Source organism: Lissotriton helveticus, chromosome 6, assembly GCF_964261635.1.
Source record: "Lissotriton helveticus chromosome 6, aLisHel1.1, whole genome shotgun sequence".
Taxonomy (NCBI): Eukaryota; Metazoa; Chordata; class Amphibia; order Caudata; family Salamandridae; genus Lissotriton; species Lissotriton helveticus.
In genome coordinates this window covers 6,050,391-6,065,246 of record NC_136067.1, presented here as the reverse complement: position 1 = coordinate 6,065,246, position 14,856 = coordinate 6,050,391, and positions in this window count along the sequence as shown.

Here is a 14,856-nt window from a genome sequence, read left to right as displayed (position 1 = left end):
TTGAGACATGACTTCGCCAATGCTTTCTGGATCATCCCCTGTACAGATGAAACGATATATTCTGTCTAGGTCTTCTTTCATATTCGGTAGGGTGACTAGATACTCGGCCACCCTTCTTACACGTAATGAATATAAAACCATATTATCCTCTCCTGGGACTGGATCATAGCCACATTCATTAAGGGCTTTTCTTATTTCTGCTACAGACTGCTGTCTGGGCGTACGCTGTGACGCTTGCATATGTAATTCGGCTGTCGTTAAACGCTTATGTGGCGGCGGGGTTTGAGGAGTACCTCCCCCTGCGGCCCCTAAACTAGAGTCGTCGACTGATCCTCTTCGTACTAGTGTGGCAGGAAATTGAAATGCGGGCTGAACTGGTATGGCGGGCTGGACCGGGGGTACCGTAACAGGTACTCCGGTGTCTGGAGGAGCGGGTAGTGCCTGATTTACAGGGACTGGTGGAGCGGGGACAGGATTTGCATATTCTGGGACTGTGTCGTCCAAATAGGACGAAATAAAAATATCAGCTGCGGTCTGTTTGTGACGTAGCTTGGTCGGAACTAATGGTGGCGGAAAGTTACTGGATGCCTCCGGGGTCGCTTTTGGCAGGCCCTCGGCAAGAAGAGGGTACATACCCTTAATGAGGGCATGCCTCTGTCTGTCTGACTGTTCGGCTTTAACTCGTTCACCTATCTCGATTAATTCCCTTTCTTGGGCTCGTTCCAAGGATTCTCTACTTAATTCTGACTTTCTGATTTCTTTTTCGGTTCTTTTATGAGCTTCTTTGCGCCATAACTCGATGGCATCTTTCTGTGACTGTCTGGCTTTCTTTTTCCATAATGCCTCTTCTACTCGCATGATGCACTCGGCATCCCATGTACCCGATACGGGCCATCTATACTTTTCTTCTAACTGTTTGGTATACTCTACCCATAAATCTAGATATAGTATGGCACTTATGCCATGCTTCTGATACATAAAATGACCTGGACTGTCCCTAGGCGGAACTGGAACTGCTTCTTCTAACAAACCCTTTCTAGTTTTTAACTGACGTAATCTCGAAAAGAGAGACATTGTAAACTTGAATCGGAACACAATACAATAGACGAGGAACAATAACAATTGGGAGAACAATTCAGGCATACCACGACATTGGAAATACATTGAACAACATCATAACATAACAGTTCGGACAGAATATTACCTGGAATACTGAGAACAGAAACACAAGAATTTCTCGAGAACGGAACAGACTAGAGTTACTGGATGCACTGCTGAAACAGTACGGAACATACCGGTCCCATAAAGGGACGCATCAAGACCCGTACCCACCTAGGTGAACACTTCGTTTGTGGGTCTGTGTACCACCAACCCACAGACCAGAGTCAATTTAGATTGACCCTGTCTAGATACTACCCCAGCGACGGTACTCACCGGGCAGCAAGAACGGAAGGCCTCGGATCGGACTGGACTGCTACGACGACGGACGGACGAACTTCGGACTTCTGTTACGGGTGGGCCTCCGGATACCTCGGACCTTGGACTCTCGGCTTGGGCTCTGGTCGGGACTCGCCGCGTTCCTCCACCGTCTCGTCTGGATGCTGGACCGCCTCCTCCGTCTCCTCCGTGGGCCTGAGGGATACTTGAAGCAGAAATATCTGCCGGTGCGCAGAAGAGTTCCGTCACGACTGCAGAGGGTCAGGGGGTCGGCGTGGCTTCACCGACGCGTGGGGAAAGGGCAAGTCCCTGTTCGGGCGCCATTATGTGGTAAATAAATAAATAATACCCTATTTTTGAATGAATAAATGAATAACAGATAGCTCAATAAATAAGAGTCAAGATTCGAGGTAGTAGGAGTTTGCAGGTTTATTACAGCATAAAGGACAGGGACAGGACCACCTGCACAGGAATAGGATGGCAGCGCTGCCGGGGGCAGAATCGGGACAAGGAGGGTGACCCTTTAATAACAGTGCACGATCATATATACATAACGCAAACACATAGCATTACATTGCAATAGGCGTAGCAGTGGGTGGAGTAAAGGGTGTGACGCGTAGTAGTCGCGAAAGATAAGGGTGAAAAGAGGTGTAATAGGGCGTATACATAGGCATGTGATGCAAACGTAACAGAATATGTCATGAATGGGGCGGAAACCATGGAGGGGGCTACCTGAGGAGCCGGGACCTCTAACCTGATGGTGCGCGCAAACTAGCAATGACGTGTTACTAGGAGAAGCTGGGGGCTTCGAACTCTGTGCTAGGAGCAGAGACTGAAGTCTGGAGTCTGAAGTCTGGAGAGTCAGGGCGACATGTACCTAAACAGTATCTAGTATCTGATGTTTAGAGAACATGTTGATATAAACTAGAAATCAGGAGGGGAAAGGCTAACAGACACTAAGACTGGACCATGCATTAGTCTACATGTAGTGCGTGATGAAGAATATTAAATGACCATTAAATGCAGTATTTCTCTTACATGGAGACGTGAAGGCTAGACAATGACGGAAACTATTGATGCGATTCAGTAGCTTTAGGAATGCAGAGAAGGAGGACTGAACGGATAACTGGAATCATAACATACTCTTGGCAGACTCAGAGGCAGAGCCAGGCTGAGCCGGGCACTGCGAGGCAGGAAGTAAGTGAAGGGTCGAGGACACAGGTGGGGGCTGTATCGCTCCTCAGCGAGGGCTTCAGGAGACAGGAGACAGGAGCTGAATCTGGTGTCCGGGCCCTTTTGAGGCCTAGAAACGGGGACTTTACAATGAAATAACGTGCACACTGAGAAACGTGGCAACGTAGCTTTACATAGGCCTGATATTCGTAGTATTCACGAGAACTGGAAACTGCCATACTAGAGGTGGACACAACTGTAATTGCGTCATTAATCGAACATAGGGAATGCATATGCATATTTAATCATGCACACATAACATATGATGGATGACACGTAGGGACACAGAACAGGACAAAATTTACTTTTCCACATTCAATGGGCCTAATGTAACAACAAAACTCTACATCGACTCTACCATAGACAAGCGAGAGCTGCAGATTCAAGGACATCACCACACTTCCGTACCATGGTGTACATCGACCCTACCGTATAGACAAGCAAGAGGTGCAGATTCAAGGACATCACCACACTTCCGTACCACGGTGTACATTGACCCTACCGTATAGACAAGCGAGAGGTGCAGATTCAAGGACATCACCACACTTCCGTACCACGGTGTACACCGACCCTACCGTATAGACAAGCAAGAGGTGCAGATTCAAGGAAGTTACCTCTCTACCGTACCACGGTGTACATCAATGCTACCTCATAGACAAGCAAGAGGTGCAGATTCAAGGACATCACCACACTTCCGTACCACGGTGTACATTGACCCTACCGTATAGACAAGCGAGAGGTGCAGATTCAAGGACATCACCACACTTCCATACCACGGTGTACACCGACCCTACCGTATAGACAAGCAAGAGGTGCAGCTTCAAGGTAGTTACCTCTCTACCGTACCACGGTGTACATCAATGCTACCTCATAGACAAGAAAGAGTTGCAGATTCAAGGAGGTCACCACACTTTCGTGCCACGGTGTACATTGACCCTACCGTATAGACAAGCGAGAGGTGCAGATTCAAGGACATCACCATTCTTTCGTACCACGGTGTACATCGACCCTACCGTATAGACAAGCAAGAGGTGCAGATTCAAGGACATCACCACACTTCCGTACCACGGTGTACATCGACCCTACCGTATAGACAAGCAAGAGCTGCAGATTCAAGGACATCACCATTCTTTCGTACCACGGTGTACATCGACCCTACCGTATAGACAAGCAAGAGGTGCAGATTCAAGGACATCACCACACTTCCGTACCACGGTGTACATCGACCCTACCGTATAGACAAGCAAGAGGTGCAGATTCAAGGACATCACCACTCTTCCGTACCACGGTGTACATTGACCCTACCGTATAGACAAGCAAGAGGTGCAGATTCAAGGACATCACCACACTTCCGTACCAAGGTGTACATCGACCCTACCGTATAGACAAGCAAGAGCTGCAGATTCAAGGACATCACCATTCTTTCGTACCACGGTGTACATCGATACCGTATAGACAAGCAAGAGGTGCAGCTTCAAGGACATCACCACACTTCCATACCACGGTGTACATCGACCCTACCGTATAGACAAGCAAGAGGTGCAGATTCAAGGACATCACCACTCTTCCGTACCACGGTGTACATTGACCCTACCGTATAGACAAGCAAGAGGTGCAGCTTCAAGGACATCACCACACTTCCATACCACGGTGTACATCGACCCTACCGTATAGACAAGCAAGAGGTGCAGATTCAAGGACATCACCACTCTTCCGTACCACGGTGTACATTGACCCTACCGTATAGACAAGCAAGAGGTGCAGATTCAAGGACATCACCACACTTCCGTACCACGGTGTACATCGACCCTACCGTATAGACAAGCAAGAGCTGCAGATTCAAGGACATCACCATTCTTTCGTACCACGGTGTACATCGACCCTACCGTATAGACAAGCAAGAGCTGCAGATTCAAGGACATCACCACACTTTCGTACCACGGTGTACATAGATACCGTATAGACAAGCAAGAGGTGCAGCTTCAAGGACATCACCACACTTCCATACCACGGTGTACATCGACCCTACCGTATAGACAAGCAAGAGGTGCAGCTTCAAGGAAGTCACCTCTCTACCGTACCACGGTGTATATCAACGCTACCTCATAGACAAGCCAGAGTTGCAGATTTACGGAGGTCAGCTCTCTGTCGAACCACGGTGTCCCTCCTCCCAAGGGCATCTTGCATTCTTCTCATGAGGAGAGCTTGCCTCCTGCTCCTTACTGTCTACCTTGATTTTTGGTTCAATCAGCTGAACTTTCTCCCTTGCTGCACTGAGGAAATTGTAGAAAAGTTGGATAAAAATGCACTGAATTTAGCGTCATGTGCTCCAATGCTTATGACGGCGAAGCACTGGTGAGTTTGTGCTGCATTCTATATTTTGTCATTAAATATGGGTTTGACTTCTATGAGCTTTATCAAGTATCTTCTTTTTCAATTGGGATTTGAAGAGCACGGCTAATCACCTGTGAGGGCTTCCAGGCGCTAGGTTCTTTCTGGGGTCAGGTGAAGAGCCAGTCTTGAGTTCCTTTCTGAATTCCGGGAGGGACGGAGCTGTTCGGAGGTGCAGGGGGTGGTCAGTCCAAAACCCGGGAGCGAGGTAGGAGAAGGATTGTCCTCCAATGCTGCTTTGGCGGATGTGTGGGGGGATTGCGGGTATCTGCTTTTTTTCACACAGCGGAGGTAGGCAGGTTGTAAATGTAAATGTAAATGTAGTTGAGCTTATATAGCGCACAGCTACCCGCAGTGGGTTTCCCGGCGCTTGCTTAGGGAACCCTTCCTGGTATTCCCCTGTGAGATAGCAGGGTATCCACAAGGTGAAAGTCAGGCATCCCGCCGCGAGGGGCCGTTATGGAGATTAAGCAAGCTATTGCCCAGAGTCGCAGAGTGTGAACCCGTGAGTCGAGGAGGCACCGGGGCGAGAATTATCGAGTTCGTGGAATTTTTAGCCCAAGACCCGGCCGAGGCGGGGAATTGAACCCTGGTCCAGGACCGATCTCAGCTTCCGGGTCTGCTGCCTCTAACCCCTGAGCCACACTTCTCCAGTTCACACTTCAGTGCACCTGGTGGCATCAGTGGGTAAGAAGTTGTGATACACTTTGGTGCCCAGGCTGATACAAGGCGTGCGCTGCCAGGTAGGACTTCAGTGGACAGTATTTAGAAGGACCTGAAGTGATGTTGAATGTACTGAAGTCGCACCGGCCTGAACGCGAGGGGTGACAGATGACTTTAGATTTGCCATGAGGCACAGGGTCAGACTGATTTGCATATGGCCATGTCTGAACTGGGGTGGCAGAGTGGGCTAAAGAATGGTGATGGATTAAACCCAGGTCTGTTGACTGGGGGTGAGTGCTTGATTTGTTCAAACGCTCCGTCCATCATCCCCTTTGGTACCAGCAGAGAGAAGCAGGGGAGAAACTCAAGAGGAGCAGAGGAGAAACTCAAGAGAAGCAGAGGAGAAACTCAAGAGGAGCAGAGGAGGAACTCAAGAGAAGCAGAGGAGAAACTCAAGAGAAGCAGAGGAGAAACTCAAGAGGAGCAGAGGAGGAACTCAAGAGAAGCAGAGGAGAAACTCAAGAGAAGCAGAGGAGAAACTCAAGAGGAGCAGAGGAGGAACTCAAGAGAAGCAGAGGAGAAACTCAAGAGAAGCAGAGGAGAAACTCAAGAGGAGCAGAGGAGGAACTCAAGAGAAGCAGAGGAGAAACTCAAGAGAAGCAGAGGAGAAACTCAAGAGGAGCAGAGGAGAAACCCAAGAGGAGTCCAGCAGAGAGAAACAGAGGAGAAACTCAAGAGGAGGCCAATCCCATCCTCGTCACCAAAATGTTGTAAATAGATGACAGGATACTTCTAGTTGATTACATGTAGATTTATTGTAGGACACAGCTGAGTACCAACCTCGCCAGCTGACCAGACCATCAACTAACACAAGTAGAACACGCTGGTACAATTTAGAGCACTCACAGGTATTCTGGGAGGCTGAGAAGGTAAAAACACTAAGGAAGGGCTAATGACTACTGTCAGTCATATTACATGAAGTATCAATATACAACAGAGCCCAGCAGAGAGAAGCAGAGAAGACACTCAAGAGGAGCAGAGGAGAAACTCAAAAGGAGCCCAGCAGAGAGAAGCAGAGGAGAAACTCAAGAGGAGCCCAGCAGAGAGAAGCAGAGGAGAAACTCAAGAGGAGCCCAGCAGAGAGAAGCAGAGAAGAAACTCAAGAGGAGCCCAGCAGAGAGAAGCAGAAGAGAAACTCAAGAGGAGTCAGCAGAGAGAAGCAGAGGAGAAACTCAAGAGGAGCCCAGCAGAGAGAAGCAGAGGAGAAACTCAAGAGGAGCCCAGCAGAGAGAAGCAGAGAAGAAACTCAAGAGGAGCCCAGCAGAGAGAAGCAGAAGAGAAACTCAAGAGGAGTCAGCAGAGAGAAGCAGAGGAGAAACTCAAGAGGAGCCCAGCAGAGAGAAGCAGAGGAGAAACTCAAGAGGAGCCCAGCAGAGAGAAGCAGAGAAGAAACTCAAGAGGAGCCCAGCAGAGAGAAGCAGAAGAGAAACTCAAGAGGAGTCAGCAGAGAGAAGCAGAGGAGAAACTCAAGAGGAGCCCAGCAGAGAGAAGCAGAGGAGAAACTCAAGAGGAGCCCAGCAGAGAGAAGCAGAGGAGAAACTCAAGAGGAGCCCAGCAGAGAGAAGCAGAGGAGAAACTCAAGAGGAGCCCAGCAGAGAGAAGCAGAGAAGAAACTCAAGAGGAGCCCAGCAGAGAGAAGCAGAAGAGAAACTCAAGAGGAGCCCAGCAGAGAGAAGCAGAGGAGAAACTCAAGAGGAGCCCAGCAGAGAGAAGCAGAGGAGAAACTCAAGAGGAGCCCAGCAGAGAGAAGCAGAGGAGAAACTCAAGAGGAGCCCAGCAGAGAGAAGCAGGGGAGAAACTCAAGAGGAGCCCAGCAGAGAGAAGCAGAGGAGAAACTCAAGAGGAGCCCAGCAGAGAGAAGCAGAGAAGAAACTCAAGAGGAGCCCAGCAGAGAGAAGCAGAAGAGAAACTCAAGAGGAGCCCAGCAGAGAGAAGCAGAGGAGAAACTCAAGAGGAGCCCAGCAGAGAGAAGCAGAGGAGAAACTCAAGAGGAGCCCAGCAGAGAGAAGCAGAGGAGAAACTCAAGAGGAGCCCAGCAGAGAGAAGCAGGGGAGAAACTCAAGAGGAGCCCAGCAGAGAGAAGCAGAGGAGAAACTCAAGAGGAGCCCAGCAGAGAGAAGCAGAGGAGAAACTAAAGAGGAGCACAGCAGAGAGAAGCAGAGAGAAACTCAAGTGGAGCACAGAAGAGAGAAGCAGAGAGAAACTCAAGAGGAGCCCAGCAGAGAGAAGCAGAAGAGAAACTCAAGAGGAGCCCAGCAGAGAGAAGCAGAGGAGAAACTCAAGAGGAGCCCAGCAGAGAGAAGCAGAGGAGAAACTCAAGAGGAGCCCAGCAGAGAGAAGCAGAGGAGAAACTCAAGAGGAGCCCAGCAGAGAGAAGCAGGGGAGAAACTCAAGAGGAGCCCAGCAGAGAGAAGCAGAGGAGAAACTCAAGAGGAGCCCAGCAGAGAGAAGCAGAGGAGAAACTCAAGAGGAGCACAGCAGAGAGAAGCAGAGAGAAACTCAAGTGGAGCACAGAAGAGAGAAGCAGAGAGAAACTCAAAAGGAGCCCAGCAGAGAGAAGCAGAGAAGAAACTCAAGAGGAGCCCAGCAGAGAGAAGCAGAAGAGAAACTCAAGAGGAGCCCAGCAGAGAGAAGCAGAGGAGAAACTCAAGAGGAGCCCAGCAGAGAGAAGCAGAGGAGAAACTCAAGAGGAGCCCAGCAGAGAGAAGCAGGGGAGAAACTCAAGAGGAGCCCAGCAGAGAGAAGCAGAGGAGAAACTCAAGAGGAGCCCAGCAGAGAGAAGCAGAGGAGAAACTCAAGAGGAGCACAGCAGAGAGAAGCAGAGAGAAACTCAAGTGGAGCACAGAAGAGAGAAGCAGAGAGAAACTCAAAAGGAGCCCAGCAGAGAGAAGCAGAGGAGAAACTCAAGAGGAGCCCAGCAGAGAGAAGCAGAGGAGAAACTCAAGAGGAGCACAGCAGAGAGAAGCAGAGGAGGAACTCAAGAGGAGCCCAGCAGGGAGAAGCAGAGAGAAACTCAAGAGGAGCCCCGCTGGGAGAAGCAGAGAAGAAACTCAAGAGGAGCCCAGTAGAGAGAAGCAGAGGAGAAACTCAAGAGGAGCCCAGCAGAGAGAAGCAGAGGAGAAACTCAAGAGGAGCCCAGCAGAGAGAAGCAGAGAGAAACTCAAGAGGAGCCCAGCAGAGAGAAGCAGAGGAGAAACTCAAGAGGAGCCCATCAGAGAGAAGCAGAGGAGAAACTCAAGAGGAGCCCGGCAGAGGGAAGCAGAGGAGAAACTCAAGAGGAGCCCAGCAGAGAGAAGCAGAGGAGAAACTCAAGAGGAGCCCAGCAGAGAGAAGCAGAGGAGAAACTCAAGAGGAGCCCAGCAGAGAGAAGCAGAGGAGAAACTCAAGAGGAGCCCAGCAGAGAGAAGCAGAGGAGAAACTCAGTGAATCAAACACTTTTTTATTTAAGATTCCTGGTCTCCCAAGGGGAGCCCCACTGATGGGTGTGGGTGACTCAGAGGAGCAAGAAAGGCAGGTATGATAATGTTTATAGCAAGAACTTGTGTAAAGAACACCAGCACATTGTCCAACCCCTGTACAGATGAGTGACAAACCCCATCGCAAGATGTGCGGCACACGACAGCTCGACAGCACATCTGTGGGGAAACCATGGTTACCGCGGTGGGGAGTGACAGTAATTGCCTTTTATTGTCCATATCCTGGCACTTAAATGTTTTCAGGTAGAAGCTGATTTGTGTATGAGTAAGAACAACCTCACAACCTGAGCATTTATGGAAATAAAGAAGCTTGTGTTTGTGGGAAGCTGCATTTACTGGGATGTGTAAACCTGTGACAGAGGCAGCTGCACAGTCAGCACATCTGTCACTTCTGGACAGAGATGGACCTGTGGGTGTGGCTGAAGTCAGGGCCTTTGGAGGGGGGGCACCAGTCTAACCTGCAATCCCTCTCTCCCACGGTTGATAATCTGATAAGATATTAGATAAAGCAATTTATCAAGATTGGCAGTGGGTATACCCTCAAGAGTAGATGAGGTAATGTCCCTCTAATAGAATCAAAATCATCAATAAATCCAGGTAGCATAATTAGTTAAATATGTCCTCTTGAGACAAGGTACAAGTTCCAGATAAAAGATACAAGTTCCTGAGACAAGGTACAAGTTTGAAACCATGAAGGTTTATTTAAAAATGTAAAGGGTCAATACAGAAGGCAAAAAGGTGGATCAGTCAATGTATGAAATATAAGGTTTTCTCTCAGTCCATCAAGAACAACGCATCAACAACATGTTTCATTTGAGACCCTTCTGCTGAGTGCGGAGACTGAGTGAGATGAAAATATGGACGCTTAGACATCCAAGCTGGAGCCCCCCCCACACACTCTGCCTCACTCCACCCACCTGTTCACAAAGACCACTGTTGCCTTCCTCCACCTCCTCACATGCACACATACCTTCTTTCCTTCCTCTCCTCCACCTCCTCAAATACACACTTTACCACCGATCTCTCCTCCACCTCCTCGCATGCACACCTTTCATCCTTCCTCTCCTCCACCACCTCACATGCACACCTTTCATCCTTCCTCTCCTCCACCACCTCACATGCAGACCATGCCTCCTTCCTCTCCTCTACCTCCTCACATGTACACCTTTCATCCTTCCTCTCCTCCACCACCTCACATGCAGACCACACCTCCTTCCACCCCTCCACCTCCTCGCATGCACACCTTTCATCCTTCCTCTCCTCCACCTCCTCAAATGCAGACCACACCTCCTTCCACCCCTCCACCTCCTCACATGCACACCTTTCATCCTTCCTCTCTTCCATCTCTTCTCATGCAGACCACACCTCCTTCCACCCCTCCATCTCCTCACATGCACACCTTTTCTTCTTCCCCTCCTCCACCTCCCCACATGCACACCTTTCATCCTTCTCCTCCACCACCTCAAATGCACACCTTTCCTCATCCCTCTCTTCCACCTCCTCACATAAACACCTTTCCTCTCCTCCACCCTGTTTACGATGATTGCACAGTGCCGGATGCTTGTCGGCACTGTGCAATCATTAAAAACGGCATCTTGCAGTGCGAGCTGTAATTTTCTGCCGCTCGAGTAGATTTTTACTCGAGCTGCAGCTTTCTCAACGCGGACTGGTAGTTTCTCATTGGGAGCGGTCGCGAGCATATGCGACCACTCGCAATGAGAAACCTGACCTCCCCGCGTTGAGAATCTCGCCGGGAGGTTTATTTTCCACGCTCGCGATTGGCAACTTGATGTTGCTGATCGCGAATGAGGAAAAAGTCTCGCCGGGCTGTCATTTTGCTTGCTCGCGGTCGCCAACTTGATGTTGAGGACCGCGAGCAAGCAAAAAATTACCACTGCACTACGCTACGCTGCACTACGCATGTTCGCACTGTGCTACGTGCAGCTCGCGTAGTGCGAAGTTGCGCAAACGTAGCAAATTACGCAAGCGTAGCGTAGTGCTTTGCCCAGGCTTACCGGTAAGTAACCGGGGCATTATCTCCTCGTAAGTCTTCCTCGCTACATGAATAACGAAGTGAGCACATACCCAAGCTAAGCAACTTCTTGGAAACTCACAAGAAACCACAGACAAAGGGACAATGCAAACAGTAGATTTAATCCAAAAAGCAACACAGATGACACAACGAACCCAGAAGACGCCCACAGAAGGCGGGACCATCAAAGCCGGAAGAACCAGTCTGCAGAACAGCTTCACAAAACCCCCGTAGAAGGGCCACCCGGTAGTGATCCATGAACATGTCCGGAGAGGACGAAGTAGCGGCCCTACAGATATCTTCAGTAGTAACCTCCTTGAATGAGGCCAAGGAGACAGCCAAACCCTGGGTAGACCGACCCTTAATTCAGGCAGACACCTACAGCCCCTGGGAACCATAGGCCAGCAAGATTGACTGCTCAATCCACCGACTCAGGGTAGAGAGAGAAGGCTTATGACTAGCCCAAACAGGCCTAAACGTGGCAAACAGGCGATGACAGGTGTGAAAAGACAAAATCCATTCCAAATACACCAGTACCGTCCGCAAGACGTCCAACAGAGAGAGACCAGTATCCACCCAGGACTCAACGACCAGAGGAAAAGAAGGCCAAATGACCTTCATGGAACCTGTGACAACCGGTGGAACTTTGGATTAAGAAGGTGCAAGAGAATACGGTCCGACATAATATGGAAAAAAGGAGGAGAGTGCAAAAACGAACCCAAGTCCGCAATCCGACCAGCGGACACGATGCTCACAAAAAACACAACCTTCATAGTGAAGACGTTGATGTCCACGGACCGCACGGGCTCAAACGGAACTTCCTGATGGGCCCGCAACACCAATGAAAAATCTCAGAAAGGGCCAAGACTATTCATCCGAGGGAGTTGCAAAAAACAACTCAGACGGAGTTGGACCACCAAAGGATCCAGGACGTCCAACTGAGGACTGCGGAATGCCCACAAGGCCGCTCACTGACCCCGAAGCATAGAAGGAGCCAAGCCCAAGGCAAAACCATCAGACGGGAAATCCAGCACCCTCATCGGATCCACCGAACCAGAGTCCAGGCCCTTAGAAACACACCACAGAGAGAAGGATACCCAATGGAGGGAATACGATTGAAGAGTCACAGGGCGACGGGTGCCCTGCAGCAAATTAACCTCTTCCATGGTGCAACCCCGAGACAAGAGACTCCCCCTCTCAAGTGTCAGGCCTGACTATGAAGACAACGCAGAACCCCCACAGGAAGAGGATGGCCCGCAATGGATATGGAAGATCCGGGATCGCCTAGCATTCCTGCACGGCCATCTCCTAAGCAGAAGAAAAGACGGGTGGGGAACCCAACCGGGCACAACCAACAGAATAAATGCCCTGTCCGGGTGAATCTTGCACAGAACTTGAGCAATCAAAGGGATCAGGGGAAAGACGTAGAGCAGGGAGCCCGGCCGACGGCAAAGGTACGTGAGGAAGCCGTGAAGGAAGAAAGCAAGAGAGGTGAGGGGACGTCAACTGGGTGGTTGAACTGGATGGAAGCAGAGAGGTAACTACAAATAGCTCCCAAGCACTGAGGTCTTCATGTAGTTTAGTTAGTTGCAGCTCTCTCACTAGTGATCTGAACGTGAACTGCTGCTCTTGGCAGTTCCTGCCTTTGCGGAAGGTAGTGGTCAAGCTTCCCTGGCATCCACTCCCCACCTTCCAGATGCTGTGGGCCCGATTGACAGAACTAACTTAAGACAAAATCCTAAACTTACTACAATTTCAGTATTCACAGAAGGCACTTACTCATTTTGGTATTCACAGAAGGCACTTACTCATTTCGGTATTCACAGAAGGCACTTACTCATTTTGGTATTCACAGAAGGCACTTACTCATTTCGGTATTCACAGAAGGCACTTACTCATTTTGGAATACACAGAAGACACTTACTCATTTTACTATTCACAGAAGACACTTACTCATTTTACTATTCACAGAAGGCACTTACTCATTTTGGTATTCACAGAAGGCACTTACTCATTTTGGAATACACAGAAGACACTTACTCATTTTACTATTCACAGAAGGCACTTACTCATTTTGGTATTCACAGAAGGCACTTACTCATTTTGGAATACACAGAAGACACTTACTCATTTTACTATTCACAGAAGACACTTACTCATTTTACTATTCACAGAAGACACTTACTCATTTTACTATTCACAGAAGACACTTACTCATTTTACTATTCACAGAAGGCACTTACTCATTTTGGTATTCTCAGAAGGCACTTACTCATTTCGGTATTCACAGAAGTTAGGACTCCTAAATGCCTTCTGTGAATACCGAAAGTCTTAAAATTAGGATTGTTCTCAACTTTACTACTACAAAACTGACAAGCTTGGCTTGCAAGGCCTGCCACCTATATTAGTGAGGCTGAGGCATGGAGCAGTCCCTTTATGCATACTCTCACCTCGTCTTCAGAGGCTGAGCTAAGGCGTTTTCTTTGTTAATTCGTTGTGGTCATCGGTCACGAGCTCCAGCATGGCTCCAGGACCCGCCCCGTCTTTGTCTTCCATGTGTGAAACCATACCAGTCCATCATTAGTTTGCACAAAAATACAAATTAATTGTCATGCAGGCCAAGTGATTACCGGTGACTAAGATTCATTCAAGCATTTCATCCATCACTTTTTTGTATACTAATGTGTGTCGCCCTAAGTGGGACGGGTATGTCCAGACGTGGGTCCCGTGCACACTGTGTCACTGGAACCAAGCTGTGCCCGGCCGATGAGCCGATACCAAGGGCCATTGTTATTTTGCTCACCGCGCTTTGGACCCAGCTATATGCAAATCAGTCTTGACCCTGCTCCGATGGAGCCGTCCAGCATTTGTAGGGAGCCTGCGCCTCCAGCTGAGATTGTGTCTTGGTGGTGCCTTGGGGAACACATTGCATTGCTTGGTTTAGAAAGATTTGGTACAAATTGTAAATAATTGTCCTGCGGGTAAGTGAAAGCTGGATTTGGCTCAGGCTTGATCGTAAGTGGCGGTCGCCTCATTAGCTAATTTGTCTTTCAAGGTAACTCTTCAATTGAGGAATCGCTGGCATTACGTAGACCTTGAGGAGTTTATTTACAAGCCCCTTGTGCTGCCGGAACGTCATTTTTTTTACGTTCCCGTGATGTGCAGGGCAGATCCATATCTACGAGGCCACGGAGGGCCGCCCTGCGTAGCTTTTCATGGCCTCGTAGACATGGTGTAAGGCAAGGCAGCGTTGCACACTGCTCGGGGAGGCGTGGGCGTTGCAGTGGGTGTTCCCACTCAACGGCCATTGACACATGCAAAAGCTTTACAATATAGAGTGTATCCGGGAATGCGTCAAAACCCTGCGCCTCCCCAAAGCTGAGATGGGGGCACGGTGGGGGTCGGGGACAGGTAGTGCGGGGGTGGGGGGTGTACCCATCGCGTGGGGTCCCAGGGGCAGGTAGTGCTGGGGAGCACAGACCATGGGTGCCTCCCTTCTCTCTCACACTCACACATACACACACCTTACCTACAACCCCTCCACCACACACAGCCCATCAGCAC